The sequence below is a fragment of the Amblyomma maculatum genome, chromosome 1 (genome assembly GCF_055883805.1).
Source record: "Amblyomma maculatum isolate TAMU_Amacu chromosome 1, ASM5588380v1, whole genome shotgun sequence".
Lineage (NCBI taxonomy): Eukaryota > Metazoa > Arthropoda > Arachnida > Ixodida > Ixodidae > Amblyomma > Amblyomma maculatum.
Window position 1 is genome coordinate 359,017,901 of NC_139344.1, and position 27,118 is coordinate 359,045,018.

The window sequence follows — 27,118 nt, forward strand, 5'->3', positions numbered from 1 at the left end:
TTCCGCTGCGCGCCGCTCATTTGCCGGATACTTGAGACGCCGTTTGGAATGCCGTCCAACCAGAGCTCGGATTTCACCGACGCCGTACCCTGATTCGCCATAGGCCCTCTCTCCCTGTTTCTTTCTCCCTTTCTCATGTTGCGTTGTGCGTGCCATGGCTGCCAGTAAAGCAGTAATGACGTCGCGTCAATAAGCTCTATACTGCTCTAAAAAGCAACATAAAGTAGTATTCCGCAGCAGCAGTACGGCCAAGCATGAAAATAAAAAAGTCATGCAACAGAGCATGCACAGAGAACACTTCCTTTTTTTTTTCCTGTGTATAGTTATTTTCAAGATAAATTGTGCGCAGCTATCTGCCCACACACTACGCTTCTCAGGACCTAGAAGGGGAGGAGAGCCCGCATGGAAACGAACGTGCGGGAGTCTCCACAATTACTGACAGATCACTATACAAATACATTATTGCACGAAAGCGTATTCTATTTGTTACAATGATTTGTTTATAAATCGCAGGCAGCTTACACACATCAGGCCAAGGCAGTAAGGTTCTTATCAAACCAAACATTAGGCAACTAAAACATATTCATGCCACAAAACAGCCCTTCACTAACCACCGCAACAAAACGTCAGACCTTTGAATAGACTCAAGTACTTAACCTTAGTGCCTGTGTGCTGCCTTCGCATGAGTAGCCCTGTTACAAAATTTTATCCTGGCCTCGCAAACCAATGAAGCTTGATTCTTGTGGAGAAAGAAAACTTTTCATCATGTACAGCATCAGATAGACTTGGGCTGAATAAGAAATTCCTGACTAGGCCTGAGAAAGTTCTCAGCAGCTTTGTCTTTCGAGTCTTTCAAGGATGTAGTTTTAACGCGTTATCATTAGAACCCCTACACAGAAGATTAACCGATCTCTGTCGTATTTATGGCGTTCTGTAATGACCCCGAGAGATATGTAGAGGAGATCAATGAAATGATAGGATAGAACGAGGTGCACGTACATTCATACACTTGATTAAGGCAGGCGCAATGTACTCTAGTCGGTGTCAGTGATAGTTTGGGTTAATAAGAGCGAGTTGGCGAGCTAGTTGGTTTTGAATATTAAAGGAACAGCGCAAGGGACGGGACAAAGACGCAAGAAAGCACAAACACAAGGCGCTTACTATCAACTCAGGTTTATTGCAAAAAGAACAGGGGTTTTATTTCAAAAAGACAGAGATTATGTAGCAAAAAGAACAGGGGAACAGAGAATCTCTGCCTTTTTGCAATAGAGCTCACTTGATAGTCAGCGCCTTGTGTTTGTTCTTTCTTGTGTCCCTTTGTCCCGTCCCTTCCTTAAATATGTAAAAAATAGATAGTTTGGGGACTTACTAGAGACATTGGGTACACGTTTATACCAGAAAGTATGGAATGTCAAACCGGGATTTGTATTCTTTAATGATCGGAGCTACGTAGTGTTTAGTAATATCTATGGGTAGTAATAAATAGTAGTTTTGGTAGTTAGGTGCACTAAGTGCGATAGAGTAAGTATGATTCGCGTTGCTAAGTACAGTAATCAAAACGGTTATGGTCAAGACGCGTAACAGGTGCAAAGTGACATCAAAAAAACGCACGTACACGAATTAGCGAGAATAAAGCGAGCTCTGTCATCGGATATTGCGCACTGTGCGGAGGAAAATTTTTCCCGGAATAAATGTTTTACCAAAAATAAATATACCACAGTTTCTTGAAGGTAGAATTTTCTCACCTAATTGAATGAGCCACTGTTAAAAATCTTTCCTGTCGAACATGTTTAAATGCAGAGAATAAGTAGTTTATTGTATTTAAAGTGGGCCACTGTCTCCCATCTTTATGAGAGAGAAAATGTGCATTTCTGGGCGAAAAAATTCGTCACCTACATCAAAACGGGCTGCGTTAATTCGAATCAAGGCTTATATTTTCTTATGAAACAACGCCGAACACGAAGCTCGCTACTGCGTGCCGTGGTGACGAGAACTTTCAAGCAACCTCCATCCCCTTTCGCGCCCCAAATCCGCCTAACTTAATTCGATTGCCTGAAACTCAAATTGGTCCAGGCTGTAGCTGGTGGCCTTACCCGCTCACTTACATTGACGAAGTTAATTAGCCTGCGAGCCCATTTTATTATACCCGAGGGTCTCATGCAAACTCTCCGCTCTTACAATGCAGCGCGTGAAGAGACTTCGAAGGGATTGGAAAGGGAATTCGCCATTTTTTCTTTGCTGTCATTAAACAAAATACGCTGCCTTTAAAACACGAAACGAATTTAGCTGTTCTACTCTGGGCGGTAAAATAATACACTAATTTGGGCTCCACAGCTGTTAGTAGGGTTTGCTTCATTCAAAATCACTTGTGATGCTACCTTGTTTCAATTAAGAACTTTTCAGCCTGTCCTTGGTATTTCGTTATTGTCTTCGTATTCTTCAAATACATCCCAGCTAGTACAGGACTGGGTTAATTGAGGAAAATGGGAGAGGCCTTCGTCCTGCAGTGGGTACAGTCCGGCTAATGATGATGGTTGTATAAATAAATTATAAAGAATGCGTGAGGTTGAGAACAATGAATGCATCAAACGTTCTATATGAATGAAAACAGCGTTTTCAATGATGAAGAATCTTATCCTCAGTTTGCGAATATACGAAACAAAAACAAAAAAAGCATAAAAAGAATGTGTACGCAAGGTATAAAGTGAGTCTCTGGCCAACAGACACTTATGTATTAAGTAGTAAATTGGCATTTAATAAACTGATTACTTTATACTTCGTATAAATATGGAATAGGAAGATGAAAGAGAAAGTAAAAAAATCGCGCGTACCTCGGCCTCGTTCAAAATGTAAATCTAAGATCGCCGCAGTGGCTCGACAACAGAGTGGCAAGGAAGTTGGGAGAGGGGCGTAGAGGGACAGATAGCACCAGGGTGTCGAACCGAATTTTTTTTTTTCAGGTTCGAATCGGGTTCGGGTTCACGCCTCTCGAGTTCGGGTTCGGTTTCTGCTCCGGAGACACATTCCGTGGCGGTTCGAACCGGTTCGACCCTGCCCGAACCGGTTCAAACGGGTTCAGAAAAAAACAAAAAAACCTTCGGGTGTATTTTTTGGCTCCACTTTTTTTAATACTACTTTGCTTTTCCTCTTTCAGTGCATGAAAAATTCTAGAGGGAACTTTGGACCACTAAAGCGCGATGAGGCGAAAGTCATTATAGCGCCCTAGATCGTAGCCCTCCGCAACGGCTGCTCATCTCTCTCTTCTTTTAGTCCCACGTTCCTCCCTTCTTTATGGCGGGGTATATGTGTCTGTAGAGCATTGTGACAGACACTGGTATTTTTAACAGATTTGCCATTTCGTTTTGAGTTGTACGTGGTATATATTTATCCGAATATGTTACTCAACTTACAAATTATCTGCAATTATTCAACTGCCTAGGAAGGCTCTCGAATGGGACAACATTCTCCATGAGCAGCGCCATTGAGCAGTGCAGCGGCCACCCGTGTTCGGGATGAAATGATACCCGCCACGAGAGACTAATGCTATGCATGTGGCACTATATTTTCCTTTGTTGTTATCGTCTTCTAGCGAGGGACAATTTTTTGATATAGTTGTGGTGTTAGCGATGAGCAGTGGTGCGTAGGAAATAAGTTAGGACAGCACTTTACAAGCAGCGATAAAATAAAAAATAACCAAGGTAAATTGCTAGCCAAAGTTGGTCGGAACCGTACCGCGAGCCGGTTCAGAACAGTTCCTCCGATTTGTACCGGTTCGGGTTCAGTTCCAAGATGGCGGAAAACATTCGGGTTCGGTTCAGTTCCGGTTGCGGGCGAAAATTCTGGTTCAGTTCTAGTTTTCGGTTCGGTTCCGGTTCTGGTTCGAAACCTTGTGTTTAAAGATCGCAAATCCATATCAGCTATGAGGAAACCAGGAGCTATGAGGAGGCCTCCTGTAATTTTGACCAGCTGCAGTTTTTTAACATGTGTAGGCGTCGCACTTTAAGGCATCTTTGGTCCATGCGAGCCTTGAGCGGTTCATGGCGAAAGAAAGTAGTAGCAGTAGAAGGCATTTGTTGAGGCACAACAAAATTAATCATTACAGAGTAACAGCACATCAAGTCTATGCAGCATTGCTGTCGGATCAATTGCTGAGGATAGCTAAGCGTCGCCGCATTTTTCTTGCCGTAAGCTTACGGAATTCTCGTTTCCCTCCTTCATTTCCTCCCTTTCTTGCTGTCAGGCGAGAGCCAGTTTCAGAGGCGGCAATACATATACTAGGACTGTCTTCTGTAGCGGAGAACTTTTCGCAACAGGCCGAGAGCCAGGAAGAGCAGCGGTGGCCAGTCGCCTAATTCTTGCAACCATCTGTTAGCTTTTGCACGAGGCCTTGCTTGCGGTAAAGCGGCAGAAAATAAAACGCTGCCTATAATAAGAAAACGCTTGAAACGAACATAAAGAGGAAATTGATAAGACTTAGGCCATGGTAGAGCGACTTTGCGAAGCGTAACAGGGGTCGGCAGTCTAAGAAAGAGCAGCACGCAGCGCACGGCAGGAGAGTGAGACAAAAGTGGCTGCTCCTATGTCTGAGGTGGCCAGACTGCCCGTCCAGCAGGGTCAAGAAATCTCATCAAGCAGCCCATCCACCAGTGCTGCAGATCGATGGAGTAGGGAAGGAGAAATGGCGCCAGGGAACCAAAATGGAAGATAGAGTGCCCAGGACAGGGAACGAAACAAGCAGAAGCTGGGCTTCTTACGGAATCGGCGAGGTATGACTACATGCAGAGAAAGAAATGAGAGAGGGTTTGGGGGGGGGGGGAGAACACACTGAGAGTGAGACGCACCGCAGTGAAAAGAATCCGGTGAAACAAAGAGTACTTGAAGGAAATATCTTAAAGGGCCACTGTCCAGGGAAGGCCCTTTTAAGAAAAGGAGCCCAGTGTTTCGATCAGGTACCGGAGATAGTCTGTGCAAAATTCTACAGCTACACGCGCGCCGCAAAGCATCGAAAATACAATTCAAAGCTCCCTCATGTTCTCCTTTGAGAAGCCAGCTTCACCGCTTCCTGCGCTGGCCCGACGGGCACCGATAACGACGTACGTACCGGGAACGACGTCCATTGGTCCGTCTCGCTGACTGACGGGAAAAGGATGGGTGTCTACCGCACGCAGCGCGCTTTTCCCTCGCCACGGCCAGACTGAATCCAGCGGCGCGCGCTCCCTCGACCGTTTTTTTTTTTTTTTTCCGCGCTCGCGGAGAGCCACGCCCCACCTCCCGCCAAACGCGGAGGAGGAAGGGGAATTTGTATTGCGGAGGCTAGAAGACCTCGGGCAGGAGAGTGAAAAACCTTTGCGAGGGAACGGAAGGAGAGAGGCAGGATAGAATCGGGTGATTGCGGTGGCTGTAACTGCGTTATTAGTTACTCTTTTCAAAAACATTTTGCGGCCTTGCGTTCCAGGGGCGAAGTCTCACAGTCACCGGGGAAGAAAATATTTTCGACCGGAGGGTGGACAGTGGGCCTTTAACGCAAAGCAGACTAGAAAACCTGAGTATTTCGAGAAAACAACAAAAAGAGGAATACATGTAGCATGTTTGTGTGGTACATGAGAACGTCGTGGAAGGAGCTATAAAGGCACTGGCTTCTTGAGCTGAACACGGTAGGCGAGCGAGTAGACCTTCAAGGAGTAGGTGGGAAGAAAGATCCGCAGGAGCGATAGAAGAAGCTTGGTCGGACCTCAGCGACAATTTAGGCGAAAGCCTTTAACAGCTGATGAGTGGCGTCCGCAGAAAGAGTGCGCGTGATGGGTCCCCGAGATTGCGCGGTAATCGGTTGGGTGTTCGCATATAGTGACCGATAGTTAGTTAGCGATAGATAATGATACTAATGAGAAAGAGAGAAAAAAAGAGAGAGGAAGGAGGAGGGCCTCTCTAAAAAAAAGGGACTCTCTCCCTCTCTCTCTTTTCATCTCATTTTCCCTTGCTCTGCGGAAAAAAATAGTCGAGAAAGAGAGAGAGACTTTCTCAACTCTCTCTCTACTCTCTCTCTTTCCCGTGGAATCACGGGCTTTCCAAGGATCGCAGCAGGGCGGTCCCTTGGTTCCCTCCACATTTAAAACCATAGAAACGTCCGGGGCGTGCAGAAACGCACGGGAGACATTTTTGATGCGCGCACATCGAAGCATTCTCTGGCGACTGAAAGCCACCTTAAGGCCATTGAGCTAGTTTTGAGACACCGGCCGTACATGCAATTGCAAAACGTTTCTTTAAAATAATTTAGCTAGCTTTTTTTGACGACAAAAAGCTTCCTATATTGCATTGAGCCGCAGAAGCTGTTGTCACTTTTACAAGGAGGCCAGTTTCCTCGGCTCCAATAAGTTTAAAAGAATCAGATTCCGCGTGACCTAAGTTTTCAAAGCCATGCGCATTTTACGACCCACCTTTCCACCTCAAGCTCGTCATCGCATGAACCTCCTGAAATTGGATAGTGCTACCCTCCTTTCAAGGAGGAACGAGCACTTCCAACGCCGTGCACGTGCTCTGATACCTCCATGTACGGCAAGTCTCCTCCGCGGCCTAACCCGTGCAGAGGAGGTGACGCTTCGGAGGATTCAGGTTGGTGTGGCCCTAATACCTGCAGTATCTCGAAAGTGGCCTCAGTTTCAAGATGTTTATCCCCACGCTGTGTGCCCTGTCTGCAAGCCCCGAGATACAGAGGCCAGTATCGACCACCTTCTGCAGGAATGTCCAGCGCTGAAGCCGACGTGGATCCGGCACCTAGTGGCAGCTGGCCTCTCCTCCCAATACGTCGTCATATGCCGCTTCGACGCAGTGACAGAATCATCGTTCACTCCGCTACTTTATTACAACTACCAACCATGCTTCATTTGTTTTACCCTACCCTTCATCCTTCTTAACATTCCTTTTACGCTCTAAGGCAAAAAACATCGCAAAAAAGAAGCTCAAATTAGTAAACTATCTGCGATTAGTAAAATTATGCAATTATCAGTGATTCAGCAAATCTTTCGCAGCATTTTCGCAGCGCAAACAGGCCCTCATATAAAAAAAATGTATTTTTCATATCGCAAGCTTGATGACAAGTCTGAGATTACGGAGCATTCGCGTGTATCTGTGTATATATATATATATATATATATATATATATATATATATATATATATATATATATATATATTATTCAACAAAAGTTATTTTCTGCTAATTTTATCGCGAAGTAAATTTGTACAGACGCTACCATTTCGAAAAGGTTAGGTCCCCTCAGTATGACAACGTTTGGAAACAAACGTTTAGTTTACTTTAACTCAGCATATAGAGCATTATAACGCAGTTTCTATAGAAACACTGTCTTAGGGGAGCTTCAATTCAACTCGATGTATGAATTCTCAATGTTATTAGGTGATTGACAGCAAATATGTAGCAAGAATTTACGAACAGCTCATGAACAAGACCTATCTCTACTTCGTCTGTGTGCAGACGCAGCCAATCGGCCTGAGTGATCGAATTGCCAAGAAAGTGTCTACTCGTTAGATTTATTTTTAACTAATGCGCCTTCCGAGTTTTTAGGGAGGTAGTTGCGTGTAATGGGGTCATTTCCTGGAAGCACTCAGCCTAGATACCAGTCTGTCAATGTGCTCTGCGGGAAAGTATATGCAGAGGCGATATTCACAGTCAGCAGATTAGTCGATAAAATAGTATGTGTGTCTTCTGTAGGTAATTCTAAACCTCGTCAAATCTCAAACATGACCGCAGGGGGCGGGGTAGGGTTTTGGGAGCTGTAGGGCCCTTTTTATGTTTTTTCTATTAGGGCCCTCATCACTGCTGATTCAGCCCTACTCTTCATACGACACTACTTTCTCGAGATCGCTAAATCTTGAGCACGTTTGGTGGACATGCTTATAGCGGGGCACTGATTTAACTGCGTCGAGGGGCTGCCCGTTTTAAAGGTATTTGAATGAGAGCCTGCACTTTGTTTTTTTTCACTTGTGGCAGCTCATCGTCACTATTGAGTAATGATCCAAATATCGCTTTTCCCTAATCAGTTTCTCTGTGAAGCATGATGGCTTTCCCGCAAGTAGCAGGCGGGAAAAAGATTGCGTATGTTTTGCTTGAAAAATATCACCGATCAGTCGACCTTGAGTTTGAAAGGTATCAGAGGAACAAAGAAAAGAATACAGTGAATGGCAATTAGTTGAAACGTACATATACAGTCTGTACAAAACATACAGCCCCAGGGGTTGGCGTCTATGTCTTGTAATGAGACTCTTGTATTCACCCCTGTTATATCTAAGATTTAGAATAACGAGGACGTATTTCTCGTCATCTGTGAGATTGAGACGACGGAGATGCACGGAGATCCAGGATAAAAGGTCTAGAAGCAAACCTAGCTCTTGGACTGTACAATTTTGACAAGGACTGAACATTGAACAGCCAGGGATTTTGTCTTTTTGTTTCTTCTATTTCTTCAACATTTTAGATCCTATAGGGTTTAGTACTAATCCTGGTCGTATCTGAGTTCATATTGCCTCTCTGTATTATTAACGCAAACATTTCTCGTCTTGCGGCAGCAGTCGCCACAAGACAGAGGCCTACGCCCAAAAACTTCCGCACGCCAGGAAGGTTTCCACATTCCTCTGTAATGTCAAAGGTTCATCGTTCGCTAACGGCTACAGACGTGGCGGTTGCGACGTCCCGACTTCTTGGTGGCTCGTAAGGCGTAAATGACTATAATAAACGCAACAGTATAGCGCACTCTCTAAATCACAAGGCACCATAAATTCTTGGCGCCCAGTAATAAAATAGGTGCCGGCGACCCTGGTCCTTCCTCCTTCCGTAATCTGCTGAGATAAGTGTGTCAGACGCGATCCCAGCGGTCTTCGGTGTTTGTGAACTATTGCACAGACGCGGATATCGCATGGTCCCAGACTTTGCTATACAATACGATTTTTTCATTCGCCATCTTTTGGTTCTTATTTCAAGCAAGCTTAGAGCAAAGTGATTCTCTCGACGAATTCCTGTCGGTTGATATTTCTCTTTCACTTTTATCTTACTGTGCTGAGGATGCCACTCTACACGGCTAGAATGAGACTTGCAGACCTTTGACTCAGTGGTTCTGCTGCACCGAGAATGAAATGTTTTCGGAGCAGTGAGTCCGGCTTCGGCGGCTGATAGAGGCGTGATGAAACGCTTAGTCGCGAACGGGCAGTGTGTGTCGTCGCCACTCGTTGTTACAAGTCGGGACGCTTTGCAGCTGTTACCCCCATCTTTCTGTGGCGCGCCGGCCCTCGGCCCTCTCTTCTACTCTTTTCTCTCGCTCCCCTCCAAGTAATGCTCAGACTGCTTTAATTCCGTTGGTGCCGAATATGCGTTTTATGCTTTTTTTCGCTTACCATTTTCTTGTTGGTGAAGGCCTGAATGTGCGGTTAATATACGACAGTGCAGTCATAACAGGCAATTAAAGCTTAGTCGGAAACCTGTTTTTCGTTTTCGCTTAGCCTAGCAGTACCCACAATATTAATTATTTTAAGCTGCATTGATTGCAAACGACGCGCACTCGCTGCGCGAGAGTGACTATGTAGAAATAACTTGGCTGCAGTTTTTTTTTTGTTCTCGAAAGGTAACTACTGAATAATAATTAGCTAACTTTTGATATTCGCTTGCGCAATGATGTGTCGATGTAAAAGTTGTAAATCTTTAAAAACGACTAGCTACGTTGTTTTTATCAAAAATTGGCGCAAATATTTTTTTTTTTTTACCGCCCAAAAAAATACCTGCTTCAATAAATACTTCATGATCCCGGTGGCGGCCCTTTAATGTTCCCAGACTTGTCCTAGACAAACATGTGCGTCTTTCTTCAGTGCTCTCTTCGATAAAGCTTTGTGTGCACTTGGAAAACGTTTTAGACAAGCCGCTGATTACGTGAACGCATTTCTTGAAGTCGAATAAACAGATTCACGGAAACCCTATCGTAGCGGGATGAAAACAATCTAGCTAGCCATTTCTGAGACTGTCTGAAACTTGATTTCTACCTTTTTCTACAAGGCAAAAATGAAAAGTCGGCTGATAAAATTTTACTAATTAATTAACCGTGGTCATCAAAATTTACTGCCGATAAGGATGGGTGAATCTGGACAACCTTTGCTTTCATTGGGGCTAGGGCTCACCGTGCCTTTTAAAACCTCAGTTACATTGACCTGTAATACATTCTGTATTCTCTCGTTTGCTTCACAGGGGGAAGATTGAAAACTTTTATTCAGTAAATCGTTGTCATTTAAAAAATGTTCGCCGATTATATACCATGTTTTACAGGTAAATAATATTTATAACAAGAACTTCTACTCCTTGCCGTCATTCATGTCACAATGTTTATCAAAGACTGTAAAGGCCGGAATACATGCGGCGTTTTTTTCCACCACTTTCGCGCGTCGAAAACTGCTGCGCCGACGCGACGCCCAGCTCGAGATACATGGAAAGACAAGCGGCGCGAGCGCTGCCGAGGATGACTTGATGCGAAATCAAATACATCAGGTTTCAAGTTTCATGTTTATTTCATACAAACATACAAAAATTGGATACAGTAATAGTTGTACAGAAGGAGGTCCCATAGTACAAGACTGTTAGGGGGACCTCCCAGAACAAAGCAAGTGAGGTAGAAATGTGAAAAAAAAAAAAAATGGGAAGCAGTGTAACAAGTAATTAGTATTAAAGTACAACCTACAAAACAACGTCTAGAATTTACACCAATGAGAAAAATAAGATAAATATACAGATCATCAACTTCAGTGCATAGAACAGACAAAATAGCATATTCAAAAGTGAACTATAACGGTTGAAGAAAATAACTATGTCACATGTTTATTAAATGTTGTTTCATGCGGAAATGGAATAGTGAACAATATGCGACGCGTTAGTTTCTGGAGGTAAAGAATTCTATTAGGACATGCCGGCAAACAAGGTAGCAAATTTTCCGCAATTAGTCCTGACTTTTGGCAAAAGAAGATTATTGCGCTGTTTAAACCTGGTAGGGTTAGTATTTACAAGCTGGTTGGTAATGCCATCAATATGAGCATGATGATTTATTAGTTTATACATAATCATGGAAAATTTTAGACGGAATAAATGTTGAAGTGGAAGTATGTTCATACTGTGGCACAGTGGCAGAGAGTTTGATTGGAATGAACTGAATGACATGAGCCTGATGGCTTGATTCTGGAGGCGTTGAAGCCTTTCAATATGCGTGTAATATGTATTTCCCCAGCAAGATAAACAGTAGTTAAGGTGACTATGGATGTAGACATAATATAACGAACATATTATGTGAGGTTGAAAATATTCATGGGTTTTTATTATGATGTGAATGCCGAAACAAGCTTTACGCATGGGCGATTGAACATGGCGATGAAACTAAGTGCTTGTCGAGAATTACGCCCAGAATCTTGGAAGTTTATGAGATAGGCAGCGCATGGTTATCAATCGTTATTCTAGGAAGAAAATTTATAAAAGCGAAAGGAGCGTGAAATAGCACGAAAGTTCTTTTTTGGGGACTTATTTGTAACTTGCTATTTTTGCACCACGTGGTAATGTTATTAAGGTCTGTGTTAAGCATATGTGGAAGTGTGGCGGTGGAACTGTGAGAAGCATAAATGGTTGTATCGTCCGCATATAACATGCAATTTGTATGATTTAGTGCAACGGGCAGATTATTATGAACATTAAAAAGGGCAGAAGGCTAAGTATCGATCTTTGCGGAACAACTTTGTTTACAGCCTGAATGGTAGATAAAGTATTATTTACAAGAACTACGTGAGATCGATTGCTTAAATAACTGCGTATAAACTCGAGGGGTGGGCCGGTGATTCCAAATGATTCTAGTTTAGAATCATGAATGTGATGGTTAATTCAGTCGAAAGCTTTTGTTAGATCAATGAAAAATCACTCCAACGATTAAATCGTTGTCAATGGTTCGCTTCACACTTTCAATAAAATTTATGAGTGCTAATTCGGTAGAATAGCCTAGTCGGAATCCAAATTGTTGAGAGGCTAAAAGTTTAAATGTACTTAGGTAATTCATTAGCCGTACGTGTAAAGAAGCTTCTCGATGACTTTGCAGAAAAAAGAAGGGATGCAAATGGGACGGTGATTGTTGATACAAGTTCGATCGCCTCTCTTGAAAATGGGGATTATTTTACCAACCTTAAGGCAGTCTGAAAAAACACCTGCTTTAAATACCTTGTTTATTAAATTGCAAGAATTGCGCATATGTCTCCAGAGATAAGCTTAACTTTAGAGGGATGAATAGAGTCTAATCCTGCACTGGTTTTATGATTGATTTAATGAGTTGGTGGACTTCTTCTGCAGATGTAGGACGCAAGTAAAACGTGTGGGAGTAACGTGTCAAGGAGGGTAAAGTCGTTACGGCCTGTGAACTCTGAGCAAAGCTGAAGTGCTGGTTAAAAGCATTGGCAATTTCGCTGGTATTATTATAGGTGGTGCTTTCACATGTTATTTTTGTTATGCATGCTTCGCGATTTTCATTGTTGATAAATTGTTTAATAAGTTGCCTGTTGCGCCTACAGTCGTTTTCATTTTTTTAAAATGCGCTCTTGTAAGTAGTTTGCAAGTTCCAGCACGGGGGAAAGCACGTTAGAATATTTTCGCAGTATACATCTCAAAGCAGTATTAAAAGGCTGTGTTTTCAGCTTTCTGCGCAAATTATTTTTTCTTTTTAATAGAACGGACCAGTGCAATGGTAATCTATGGATTTTGTGGTGTTCGAAACCACCGCATGGTAAGGATATGTTTGGTGCATTGATCAATGTAGGTGGCAATTTTTGTCGAAAACTGCTCAAACGCCTTATTTGTGCATTCCTCCTCAATCTCAGAGCTCCAATCTATTCTACGAATTAAACCGGTAAATTATTTGTAGTTAAATGATGCTTTAGTATGATTATTCACGGCCTTCTTTTTCAACTCCAGAGATAAAAAATGGGGTTGTGATGTATATATGTATACTCTATTACTCCTGCTATGCAATCAGCGTCCGTATCAGTCAACATGTGATCAATTAATGTATTCGAACCGATAAAATCAGAACGAGTAGGAGAAAGAATTAGAGAAGAATTGCAAAAATTCAGCATACATTGCACATATTCAGAACAGAATGAACTGCTAAGGTCAAGAATATTAATATTTATGTCACCACATATTATTATGTTTTTGTTTTGTTTTCAAGATATTAAAGATTGCTTCTAACTGAGTACAAAACTCAACTCGGTGTAAGAAGATGACGGTGAACGATAAATGCAGCCAGCTACTGTATTGCGGCTGTTCAGGAGCCGCACACTTTGATGAAATTCAAGCCAACTGGATTCGCACTGAAGCTCGCTAAATGAGATATCGTGCCGACGGGTATAAGTCAAGTCATATCTGATGAATATGGCAGATCCACCGCCACGACAAGTGTCACGATTACAGTATTCCTAGGCGTAGTTTGTAAGCCCATATAAGTTTCTATCATTTTGAGATAACCACGTCTCAGGTAGACAGATAAAAGAAAAGGAGTGATCTAGAAAAGTAAGTAATGTTACAAGGCCATCGTCATGTTTGCGTATGCTACGGATGTTAAGGTGCAGTAATGATAATGAAGATTCTTCATCGTTGAGTGGAGCTTTCGTCTGCTTGTACGAGTAAGTGCTCATATGAATGCAAATTTACAGATGGCAAAGTTACTGAGAGCGCCTATGCAAAGATTGCAAAATTTTCGACACGCGAGATGCGATAGACTGTGCTCTTATCAGCCTTCCTAGCCTTGATTGTGCAGTTATCAATCCACAAGTACTTCCACTGTTTTTTTTTTCCTTCTTGAGTTCGCGTGCGCGGCCAAAAAGACGGTTTCGTTCAGGTGTAAGGTGGTCATGTACATATACTGGCTGCTCAGTGCTCCATGGAAACCCGATATCAACTGATTTTAATTTCCTTTTCATGCCTCAATATAATATATGTGCACAACCTAGCCTTCCTAGCTTTAGCATAGAACTTGATTTTCTTGTCTCCTGACAACAATCGCGCAATAATGTTGGTATCTGTTTTCGCGGGGACACGGTGCGCAGTATCAAGGTCGGACGTGTTGACCGGACAGCCAATTTTGCCACCAATCGCCTGAACAATCGTCACACAGTTTTCACCTTGCGTCGTTGGAACGCCTTTCGCCTCAATGTTGTTCAGGCGTGAGTATTGCTCAAGATCAGACATGCGCTGCGTTAGCTGTTCGTCTTCTTCTTTCAGTGCTTTGTTTTGTTCGGTGAGCGCTTCGTTGTCTTTCTTTACCGTTTCATACAGGTCCCTCAATGTTGCTTTGGCGGCCTTCATTGTAGCCCTTTCATCACGAAGTGACTGAATTTCCTTAGCAAGTTCGGCATAAGACGGCGTGATTTACACTTCAAGTCAGTTAAGGTAGCAGCGGCAGCAGCAGAGGAAATCTTAATCTAGTAATCAAAATAGTAGTACGCCAACCTGAATGAAGCGGGTGAAGCAAGTTAGTGGCTGTATAAGTCTGCAACCACTGCTGCCTAAATGACCAGAGGTGCTGCGCGGAAATAACCGCAGAGTGAGGTACGTGGGAGAATCAACGTGGTCCCTTGTGTTCAAATCGCGAAAGGCTCAGTCCAACGCTACTGTGCTAAAAGTAGAAAGCGTACACAGGCCGCGCAAGGATTTGGCTCGATCGAATGAATGAAGATACCTCGGAATGCCCGCTCGAATACCAGCGGCACGTTTTTTTTTTTCTTTTTACACATTTCGCTTCAAGGAGAAAACAAATACATTACGATCCGAGAGCAGGTCGTATACTCACCAAAAAGCGGCCTACCGGGCTTGATTAAGCGTTTATTTTCACGATAATCACATTACTGTAGCCAAACAGCCCCACGCCTCACCAGCCATCGCGGTCATGTTGACAGCGGCTGCTCGAACCGGAAATGCCAGCTTTCCGTGCTCCTATTGGCTCGCGTCCGCAGTAGCTTCCGGTTCGAGAGGACGCCGCGAGCGCCAGCGCGTCAAATATCTCGCAAGGCCAGATCGGTCGCAGCGCGCGTTTTCTCCGACGCCGGGCGTCGAGTGTACGCCGCCGGGCATAAAACGCCGGCTTGACGAGGCAAAAACGCTCCATGTATTCAAGCCATAAGGCGTGCCCAAAGAAGCACAAGGAGTCCGTTTCACGACGCGCATTTACGAACGAAAATAATCAGCTCTTAAGAGTAACAGCGTTTCTGAACGGAAACATGTAAGGACAAAGTCACTGATGTTAACCAGTATTCAATTAAGAACAACAATCCGGAGTACTCTTGTGCCTGTCGGAAGACTTGATACTTCTGTTCGACGCGGCAGGGCCATTTCTGAGGAATGCAAGTCATTAAAGGTTGAATGTTTGGCGGACACACCGTATGGTGTTCAATCAGATAGAAAGATGCATTTGTTTTTTGTCAGTTTCAGTGCAATCGCTCCAATGTGAGCTGCTTCTGAGCCTATGAAGGCTTTCGGCCCTGTTAGGCCTCAATAATATTTCGTCATGAAAACCTCTTTCTGGACCAGTTGATGCATATTTTACATTCTAAAGTTAGAGCGCAAAAGGCAACCACAGAGACAGAGTAACGAAACACAACACAAGCGCTCATGCTGTTTGTCGTTACCCTGTCTCGTGGTTGTTGTTTTGCGCTCTAACTTTATAATGTATGATATTGCGAAGGATGGTTGTATTGCAAAGAGCAGAGGCAACGCTCGATGAAATATATTTTATTACAATAAAAATGTATCATAATAAAAACATTGAAACGTAGCGGCCGCGAAGATACAATGTTCGCGTTTTTTTTTTTTGTGCCACTTCTGCACCAAAGCTTCCGCGCAATACTGTGACGTCGCTTTTAAAGAATGTTTTCCAAACCGATTATCCCCTTCCGCTTGCCACTCACAGCATCAATAACCTACAGGACTCAAGGTGCAGTTCACTACCGAATAATTTGAAATCCGGCTTAAATCATCACGCTCGAAAGCAAAATATTTCCACATGCTAATGCACTCATGTTTTCTTCAACATTTTCAGCATATTTGGGACGTGTACAGAAACATTGAATACCTTCTACAGTGGAAGACATTAAAAATTGGCTGAAGAATTTATATTAGCGCTGTTTGTTTCAGTAAAACGCATATTTCCATCACTTGTTTGTTTGCCACAGGCAAGCAGTCGAAGTACACGTTACGCCCTTGTTGTTGTTCTCTGCTTACCCGCGAAAAGAAAAATAGTGACTTTTTTGTGAATTATGTGCTCTTGACTTATTAACTGCAAGCTACCTGAAACAAAAAAAAAAAAAAACAATAAAGACGCCACCTGTGTAAGTTACGGCAGGTCTCCAAACTTATACAACGGGTTTTCTGCGGAGGAAGTCAAACGGAAAGGCGAAACTGACGAATCAAACTTTGCCCAGCTCGTTTATTTTAGCGGAAAAGGAGTGACACTTCCTTCCGCTTTAGTCTGTGTAATCGTAAAAGGCCCTGATGGATGTTCCGGGTTATTTCCGGTCTAAAGTGTTTGGCTCGGTATGAAAAAACACAAAGAAGCGCGGGAGATGGTCCAACCGGAATAAGGGTTGAAAACATAAGGCAAAGCTGGGAACCGGCAATTTCAAGTTGACGTCTCTCCTAACAAGCAAGCCTTTCAGACGCTGAAAGAAGCCTCAGCTGCTTTTAAAGTTCCAAGGTGAAGCGACTGCAATAGTGAGTGCTTTTTTTAACTAACAGGAAGACGCAATGGCCGCAACGAGGCAACGACAGCCTGCTTCTTGAAATGAATCAAGGCTTCAGTTACTTAAGCTTGCCAGCTACCTATCACTTCCGTGAGCGATTGATACATGCGAGATCTCGTACACTATTTTAAATAAACACTTTTGGTGAACTGAAATGTTCCTTCAATTTTTGTTTCATGTTTCATTACTGCAGCGATTGAATATTTCATAGTCCACAGTCGAGGCAATATTTTACAATTCCCACTTTTGTTCCAATTTAAGCCGGCATTTGGATGCGAAGGCATATTAACGTGGAATCTCCATGGTGATCAAATTGACATAGCGAGAAAGTATGCAACGCGCTCGTACCTTAACGCTGTAAAAATCAAGCACAGTGAAGTACAAGCACGGACCATTAATACGTATGAAAAATACGGTCTTTAGTAATCCAGAATAGTTGCATGCATGAAATGGTAACAGGCATAGCACGTAGCCGACAGGGGCTTTCAGTCTTTCGCTGTGGCGTATAACTCTAAGTGGTCGCCTTTTGCAAGGCGCTTCCTATATCTCCTTTCATCCGGCTTCGTTGCTCGCTTCGAGTAGCTGTGATAATGATTGTATATAAATACAGAACAATGCAGAATATTTCGCGACCACAACGGGACGCGCGCCAGAGAAGAACGTAGGAGAAACAGCGTGTTCGAGTGCTTGCCGCCAGTAAGGGAAGATTCCTAAGAGCTGATGCCGAAGCACAAGAAGTGTTAGATTCCAAATACCTGCACGTGCTTCGAACTTCTGCCACCCCGACCGCTGGCGTCGGGCAATGTTATGCGTGCATGAGTGTGTGGCACCGTAACGCTATCCTTGTGAAGGGCATGGATATCTTAGACAACTCAGAACTCGTCTCGATAAATTTCGATCGGAGCCCGGATATTCACGTTTCGGTTCCCGGATGAAGAGAAATCAGTGCCGTGACAAAGGCGCCAATCCGGTCCCGGATGACGGCTAAGCGATGCTGGATGACGGCTAATGGATGCCTGGCTGACGAGAACTCGTACCTGGTGTTGGATCCCGCTTTTGGTTCCCCGTCACGTGAAGGTCACCGAAAACAAAAGCTGAAAACACTTTATGCCTAAAAAGAGTGACATAGAGTGTGCTGAGTGTCGGTGCTTTTCGATTGCTTCTTTGCTGCACTTTTATGCGACAAAAAAAAAAAACGGCATATTATTAGAGATGTTTTGGGTTTATATTCCTCTCAGGAAATACATTATTGAGGCGAGGTATGGCGAAAGCGCTTGCTTGGTATGCTCTTCTATCGCTAGAATGAGGGATCTTTAGACATCGACATTGTGCTCCTCTATTTTAGGAGCTGTGCCGTTAAGCACAATAGTAGGTATTTGGTCGTTGGTTCGTGTTGCTTGTGGGTGCTGGAGATGGCGCTAAAAAGGAAAGGAACAAGCAAGTTTAGAAAGGAACAAAGCACAGATCCCGACGTACAATGTGTCGTCTTTTTCCTGGTTGCCTTCTTCATCGCAGCGAGAAAGCGTAGAGGGAATTGTCGTATGCATAAGTATTGTAGACAGATCAGTGCTTCCTGAATAGAATAGATAGAGCTCTGTAAACTCCTCTAGACCTCGCTCCAATGCTGTCGTTCAACTATCTGCGCATGATCAAGATAAAGCTATCTTGTGATGGCGAAGAAGACCTTCCAACCAGAACAAAAACGGTGGAGATAATTCATTTTCAGTTATAAACTCCTTCATAACCGTGCATTTTGAAAATTGTGTGTTTCATGAAAGATTTCATGGTGAGGAGGTTCCCTGCTTGAGCTAATATTTAAGATTATTGGGAAAAGTTAGGAACAATTGAAGAAACAATATTAGCATCTAGGTCAATATTGACTGTATTAATGTATTATGGTATCTCAGCTGGCAGTGTAATAAATACCTTTTTTTACGTTTGCTATTTTTAAATTTTCTGGAAAGATGCTTGGAAATCACACTATTCGCAAGAAACATTTTCGAAAAATTTCTCAGGAACTGCAGACAATAAAATAAAATATACTGACAGCGGAAACACAAACAACACCATGGAAAGCAACGAAGTTGTTTATTTCCAAACCATTCATCCTTCTTCGTACCCGTGTTAATCAGACAGCGGTTAGGTTTTATATGTCCCACTTTTCTCTTCACCTGCTAGGCCCATATTTCGAGCGCAACGCTTGTATTTGCAGCTGCAACTGGCAACACCCTGACCCTTGCTTAGGGCTAGATTCTGAAGGAATCCGATGCACTGAGCATAGATTGAAAACGTTCGGTTCTCTTTCACGCCCGTGCCTCTGTCTAAAGGCGACGTGTGCAGCAAGAAGGCTTCTCAGAATGAATACCAATTATCAAAATGTATAAAGGTATTTTTCAAAAAGTATCCAACGGAATAATAAGGCAAAGTAATAATCTCACCTATTTGTAGTTATTAAAAACGACAGGTTTGTCATGATGTTTCCGCTTATCGAAATAGAGAGCTGGCTAGTTATTAAAACAACAAAATTGAATGTGCGAAACATTGCTATATCGGCGAAATTTAGTTTGGGAATGAGAATTAGTTATCCATAAAGAACAACGGGGGAGCAAAGCCATGCGCGATAATCGAGTTTTGGGGTCTTTTTCTTCTGGCCCCTTCACTCCATGCAGCCGACATTCGTGGTTCATTTTCTAGACTGCATATCAATAGTTCATGTTCAACGAAGGTTTGCAAGAAAGCGCGTGCAATGACCATTCAAGTTATGTATGCCACTTGGTAGTTAGTGCCGTTTGACTGCTCGGAATGTTGAAGCATGAGGTAGAAATGACCTCAATTAAAAAAGCATTAAGAGAGAAATTAGAGTGAATTGGGCGGTATTAGCTGCATTAGTCTGTGGTAAAAAATTGGTTCGCTGACCGCTGTGAATACGTCAGGCTATTTTGTTCTGCGAAAGTTTTCTCCCCTTGCCACCGTGTACGCAACTAGGCTTCGTTGCCAATATAAGCCGGCTACGTTTTTCGTCTTAGAACGCTAGAGGCTCGAGATTTCTCTTCTTAATGCAGAAATGCATTTACCGGCTACAATTACAGGTTCTGTTGACCGTCAGACTTCCGTCAACAAGGCAGATGTACCTCCTGAGGTAGCCTAGTTACCTCATTTAGGAGTTCTCGTATATTGCAGTAAGTGTTACTTCAAAACAACGTCATGTGAAGAAATACTATCTGTAAATGTGTCTTTAATTTACTACACTCTATAACGACATGTTGAAGACAAAAGTCAACTGCAACCATTGTTGACAAGAGGCTATGACATCACATAATTGCGTCGTCATCGGAGGAACGTTCCATGAATACTACGGTCTACCTAAAATGCTATCGCCTTCTGAGGCCACAGGCGACAAAGCTCGCACAGAAGAGGACACTAAGCGCGATCGCCTAAGGAAGCGTCAGTCACAGAGGAGAGAAGAGAAGTAACTAGCCTGAACTAGGTGTGTTACTTCAGTTGTCGCATATCGCTACTCGCTGTACACAGGAGCACGTGCGTGATCGAAACTAATATAATTTTAATCTGTTACGCTTTAAATCTACAGCTACTATGATAAAGATTGCAGTAATGTTATCATGATGGTCCTAGGCTCCCTACCTCATGGATGATCATATGTGGGGCACCTCTGAACCAGTGCCCAACGCACTTCGTACGCCGAGCACGGCACGGGATCGTATCTCCGTAGCAGGTATGGTGCACCTCCAAACATCAAAGTTTCCAGTTCTTGTACGTTATAATGTAGTTATGGGGCTTGGAATAAGAAACACATCAACACAGTAACATCTTTCCTTCCAGCTTAAGGCGTTACGAGCAGACGGTTAGCAGGTCACAATTTTTTAACGTTTCTGTTTTTGGGCTGACTGGATGGTCGATTTCACCCGACTGCATTCTTTTGGATGAAAATGCAGCTGTATAGCACACAAATGACTTCGCCTCATGACTACTCAATCTACATCCGTAATGTCCAACATAGTGACAAATTGGACATTCATTTACTTTATATCCTTCGTGATCAAATACCACCTGGATGACACGCACAGCTACTGCGCTCTCCCGATGGTCTGCCGGTAAAGGCAGACCATCGGGAGAGCGCAGTAGCTTCGCCCAAAAAACAACACAATTACCATCACGAAATGAATTTGACACTGTAAAATACACGCGAAAGGTACATGTTCTCCATTTGACAAATATATATATATATATATATATATATATATATATATATATATATATATATATATATATATATATATATATATATATATATATATATATATATATATATATATATATATATATAACGCGGGGCTGTTCTGCGTGCGGAAGTGAAGAAAGAGTAGCTGCAACATAGCATTGACTGCCTTCCTCAATGACCACCAGGAGCGCAGAGGCTGTGATGACGTACTCTGATCCGGCTTAATAGTTAATGCACTGGACAATGGAAGCTCTCTCTTATTTAAGGCTAATGACTTTCTGGGCTCAAGTGCTGCGGAGATGTTTGCAGGAGATGTCGCAGGAAAAGGTCGCACTAACTGACTGTTAAGAAAAGAATTTCAACTCCACCGAGAGCCGAATCAACAAGCTAGGTTGCAATGTCAAAATCGAAAACCGGCAACAGGCAGGCCGAAAACCCCCTAAAATACTGCTACATGCAACATTCGCGCTACAAATCTACGTTTCGCGCATTTTATATTGTTAATTTCTGGACGAGCCATAAAACTGTTATTAAAAATATATTAAAAAGCAATTTTTCTTTTCGCTCCAAACTTCGATTACCAATGCTTTTATTTCAGGAATATCCCGACTTCCTACTTAGATTTAAATTAAAGTTGCAAAATTACTTTCTGACCGAAAACGTCTGACTACATGCGCTTTCACACGCACGAAGACTTTGTCTGCTTCATCGTGGCATGCCTAGCATTCTGCGGGCAACTTTTTTCGCCCGTACTGCTGCCAGCGCGTGCCGATCTTTGCGATTACGGCTACAAGCAGTAGATAGCTTCAGCAGCATTTTTTCTGTCTTCGCAGTCCGGCTCAATTATTCAAAATACATTCTACATTACTATTCACATGTTGTTCCCTGTTTTCGCTTCATAAAGGTTAGTTGACTCAACATACGTGCTACCACTGTATTCCACTAGAGCAGCATCAGCGTATAGAGAGAAAACTACGGCAGCTGGAATCGATGTTTTCGTAGGCATCGCTGTACACGTTCACTTCGTCTCAGAATGTAGCTACGGTCTCACCGCTGTTCCAGCTGGCAATATTGGCTTCTTTCTGTACAACTGAGTGGCAGCGGTTTTTTCTCGTAGTCGTCATGAATTAAACAAGAACGCTTATTTGCGATTGGAGCTTCTAGTATTCAGCCTAGAAAATTAGAGTCCTGGAGGTATCGTTTCTTACATTTTGCACATACTTGACGGGCCACTGACTGCTGAACCCCAATCCGCTGGCAGCCGCTGACTCTGTGACAGTATTAAAAATTTCAGCCTAAGTCACATTAAGGCGCATTGGGTGTTTTCCAATACCCACCGCCTTGACATCCGGGGGATGTCATGCGCTCACAGCGATGCTCTCTTCAATGTTGACTATATTCTAAAGAACTTGGACTAACTTAACAAATGTTATAAGACACCTTAATCCCCCCCCCCCTCAAGAAAAAACGCCATCAATACCAAAAACCGCCAAAAATCCCTGTCCCTTAAATATAACAGTTTTGCCTGCAATGCCAAAACCATCCACATTTAGCGGTAAAGCGCTAACTTGGCAATACTGCTCGTAACCACTATCCTATCGTAATTCTCTTTTTCTAGCGTGAGGGTAATAGTAGCGACAACGTCAATACAGTCAGTGAGAATATTGTTTATGATATCAGCGATGAAAATGGCGGCGCATTTAGGGCATAGGGATGATAGTAGCCATCGTGATGATGATAGTAAGGATGAAAATGACTACGCAGTTAGTGAAAACACTCATGCAAAGTGTTTTCGTCATTTCCGCTCTTAAGCAGGCTTAATTGAAGTCCTGTAATTATCGTTTTTTGATTGAGTTAAGCGATGTTTAGGCACACTTCTTTTATTCATAACTTGGCAAACCAAAACATAAACCACAGAGCCTGTGTACTAGAGGGCTTGGTCAACAACATTACAAATGTCTTGTAGCAAAAGCATGCCAAGCTTCGACAGTTTCAATTTTTGACACAACTAGCCATTTAGAGAATCATTTGCTGGCCGAATGTTTTACATAAATATGGCTTGAAAGATGGTCAAAAGAAGTACCTGCTAGGATTCTGTTCGAGCTTTTACAAATATCTGCTGATAACTGAATTATTACAGGCGTACTTCCTAAATATATTGAAAAAAATTATCTACGTTTTTTTTCTGCTAACAATATAAAATTATGTTCATTGCTTCGAACGGTTATCAATATTTTTGAAAACAGTAAACCTTCATCGAAGGAAAGCTATGTTCATTTCATCAAAAAAAGTTTAATACGCAGGAAATGAAAAAAAAAAATAGAATTAAGCATTTGTGTGTCAAGAGAATATTTTTTAAACCACCAGATTTGCCAATGTAGGGCTCCTAATTTTAAAAACAAATTGTTTTCTTATCAGTAGGCAACGCCAAGTGCTCAAAGTTCGCTAATGCAGGTTCGTATAAAGTGCGGTATTTCTTCCTGTCTCGATATTTAATACTTCCTTTCGACATGTTTTATTTTCAGCACTTCACCTGTCCATATAATCACGCCATGATTACTAAACACTTTGAGCGTAGCTGCCTTTCTCGAATGATCAGCCTAAAACGCAACATAAGCTCCGGGGGGTTGTGAGATGAGAAATTCATTCACCCGCGTATAATATACGTGTAGATATTGAGTGCTTAATGTTTAGATACTTTTGAACTTCCTCATCTCGACTGAAAACTGAGGGGTTTCAGTCTCCTGGTTTTGCTCGCTTGATATATGTTTATTTAAAAACTTTAGAAAAGCAATATTGAACTGGGTCGAGCCGTTGCCTGAAAATTGAAGTCCCGTTAATCTAGGCACTGATTTCTAGTTTGCCATTATTATCTTCGTTTTTTGTCTCACTAACCATCTTCCCCCTCGTTTTCTTATCATTTCAATCACAGTTTACGCCGGCTCATGAAATCTTTCTTACTTTCCGATTTTGCAACGCCTCGGAGATGAACGGGATAGACAGTAAAAACGCTGAATATAAATTGGCTCTCGTAAAATTTCGAAACAAGTTTCTCCTTGTGCGCAGACAATTGATGGAAATCGTGTGTGATAAAAGAGTGGTCTAAAGCACGCAATGTTGAGAAGTAGGTCTCCCTTTTTGTTATGCGCGAAGGTGACTAATTTAGCTTATCCTGGACTAATGAAGCCAAAGTTTAGAAATTACGTGGTCAAGGAGTGCTATTAAATCTATTCTTTTTACAGCACTAAAGTAACGGGGCGCAAAAACAACTCCGGAAAATTCAGTACGTTCCATGCAAGAAACCAACGTTTGACTAACTTTCCAGCTTTTTATTTCTCAGCAAGTTCAAAATAGTGTAGATGTTAGTATCGAAATTTATATATCCAATGAATAACTTCACTAAAACTTGCCGATGATTACTCTACTTCCTACTGCGAAATTTGAGCGCAGCTCATAAGCTTTTTCAGCTTTTCGATAAATTTGGAGAAAAAATTCGAGCAAGATGTGTACGTACAATTACAGATAACTTTTTGCTTTGAACCCATAACCGTCCTCAAGAAACACTCCACTAACAAACAGTTTTTGATCTAAACGCATATGTGGCCTACGCTACAAATGCGACGGTGTTGGTGACACAAGGCGGAGTAAATGTGCACGCAGCGGAATTACGAAAGACGTCGACCGGTTGCCTCGCTCATGGCTTAAAAGGAAATGGCAGAGTATATACTATTTATTTAGGCAAGCGGTTCGCAGTGGAAAGCGACGGCGGCTATGCGCCCGGACTCGGGCGGTGTAAGCTACCAAGCGTCGCATCGAACACAACCAGAACGCATCAAAGTTTACCTGCGTTCTAAGCAGAATCCACTTTATGCCGGGAGCATGCGATGCCGGCAGACGCTTTCCTACTCCACTCGGTCAGCCCCTCGCAGCGGCGCGCGCATGCGCAGTGCAGAACCTGGTTACGAGGGACAACGCCGATGGCGACGCCGCAAAACACAGGAACGGGCGCCAAAGAGCTGCGCTCTGAAACCGCTATCATAAGTAGTGAATAAATTGATGTTTTGGGAAAGGCAACAATAGATTTGTTATACTTCGACAAGGGTTCGAAAATAGTGCATTTTTCAGAATGCAGAAATTAAATCCAGTTTATTGCAGGCTTACAAAAACAGCTTATTTTGAATTCAACGTGTACTGAAGCATGCTTTTTAAGAAAGCGCCATTTTTTTAATGTCTATTTAAATAGTCATAGTTGTTTGAGGCATTTTAGTCACAGAAAATAAAAAAGCAGCACTTTCTCGTACACGTAGATGAACGCTAATCGATGCTGTGTAATAATATGTTTGCGTAGACAACAGTGTGCGACGGAAACGGAGCAAGACCAATACCATTAATATGAGCAGCTCGTTGTGTTAAGTAGATTCCATTTTCCCTTTTGCAAATTGTTCGCAAACACCTAAAAGAGACGCTTACCATTATTCAAAATATTAAAGACTATACCGAAAAGGTGCGGCTCTCAGCTCCTTTCAATTAGATTTTATAGTTAGGTATTTTCGCGCTCACGTGTTGAAATCTTCAGCTGAAGTAAACGATTTCTCTTAAATCTACAAACTCTTCCTGTCTGCGAAGAGGAAGCTAGAAATGTCGACATCATGATAGAGTGCAGATGCCTTAATGAAAGCTTATAGCGCTGTTTTGAAAATACAAAAGAAAAGCATGCCTTTACCTCTGGAGAAGTTGCTAAGGGCACGTTTGATGAATGCTCTATTAGAGGAAATGGCTGAACCTGTAAACATGAATGCATGGCCCCCACGTGCCCTGACACAATTACACACGAATAAGAAAAACAGAGAGCTGAAGGAATAGCAGGAAGCTCTGCACGTACGGCGGTTCACTTTAACCAGAACACATTCAAGTCAGGCAGTCCCGAGCTTATCTGCAGCCTTTGTAATCAAAGCTCTAATATTTTTCGCACATTTGGCAACAGGGAGTTTCACCTCACATGTTCCGTTAAACGCTGCTTTGCTTTGCTGTTTGGTACTGGCATTTATGTCTCTGTGCAGTTCAGTTTTATGATGAATGTTCCCCCCGGTTTACCCAGCCGAAGAAGGCTTGAAGTCAGATTGTATGCACTCGCTTAGCCAATTTTTTGACCTTATATGACCAACAAGCATTAGCAGAGTTAGCGTTTAGAGGCAAATAAACAAGACTTAATTGTGAAAAAGGGTTCGTAAGTGTACAAAGTATTTAGTTCTGCTTACTTTATAAATAGAAAGTACGTGTTCGCTGCAGTGCTGCTATAACGCCGCTTCTGATATGGCTACAATGGGTTTAGAGGTAAAGATTTCTACTAGTTGATGTCACTACTTCTTAAGCACGCTGGCTGGCACCGGTCGTTAGCACTAAGCATAGGCTCACGTATCGAGATCTTACACCGGATGCGCACAGTCTAAGGCTCAGAATAGATCTGCGATGTATGTGCCTGAATTTATGCAGTAATCCTTAAGTCCTCATGGCGGACATCAAATTTATGAAGCCTTGGGTTTGTGCCTAGGACTTATGATAATCAAAGACCGGCAGGGATAGTATTCTTAGGCCAATCTATTTCTATGTAAATTATACAATAAACGTCGTCACTATATTCAGCGTACTTTTGAGACTAAGATGCGCGCTACGAAGTCTTTTGTTACTCTTCGGAATTGGATGTGGGAATATGACACCCCAGAAAACACAAGAGCCTAAACAAGAAAAAGAAGTATAGGAAATGCAAAGTAGATGGACGTTTTCTAGACCTATGGTGAGACTTGTTAGCTCCATTTAGTACGTAGTAACTAAAGCATGTCGGAAATATACTACTATTGCTCTCATAACAAAGAGTGATTGCCCTCAAAAGAGTTTTATTTTCATATGGCGATTCCACGACAATGCTTTAATTCATGTCTGTAAACTGATACTACTGGCCGCTATTTTAAGTTCAGCTATTAAAGCGCCGGGCGAGTTTTTACTTAATCGTGTGCATTTCTGGTTAAATTTTGCCGCTCTCTGCTATGTACATGGTCTCAGTTCTCATATC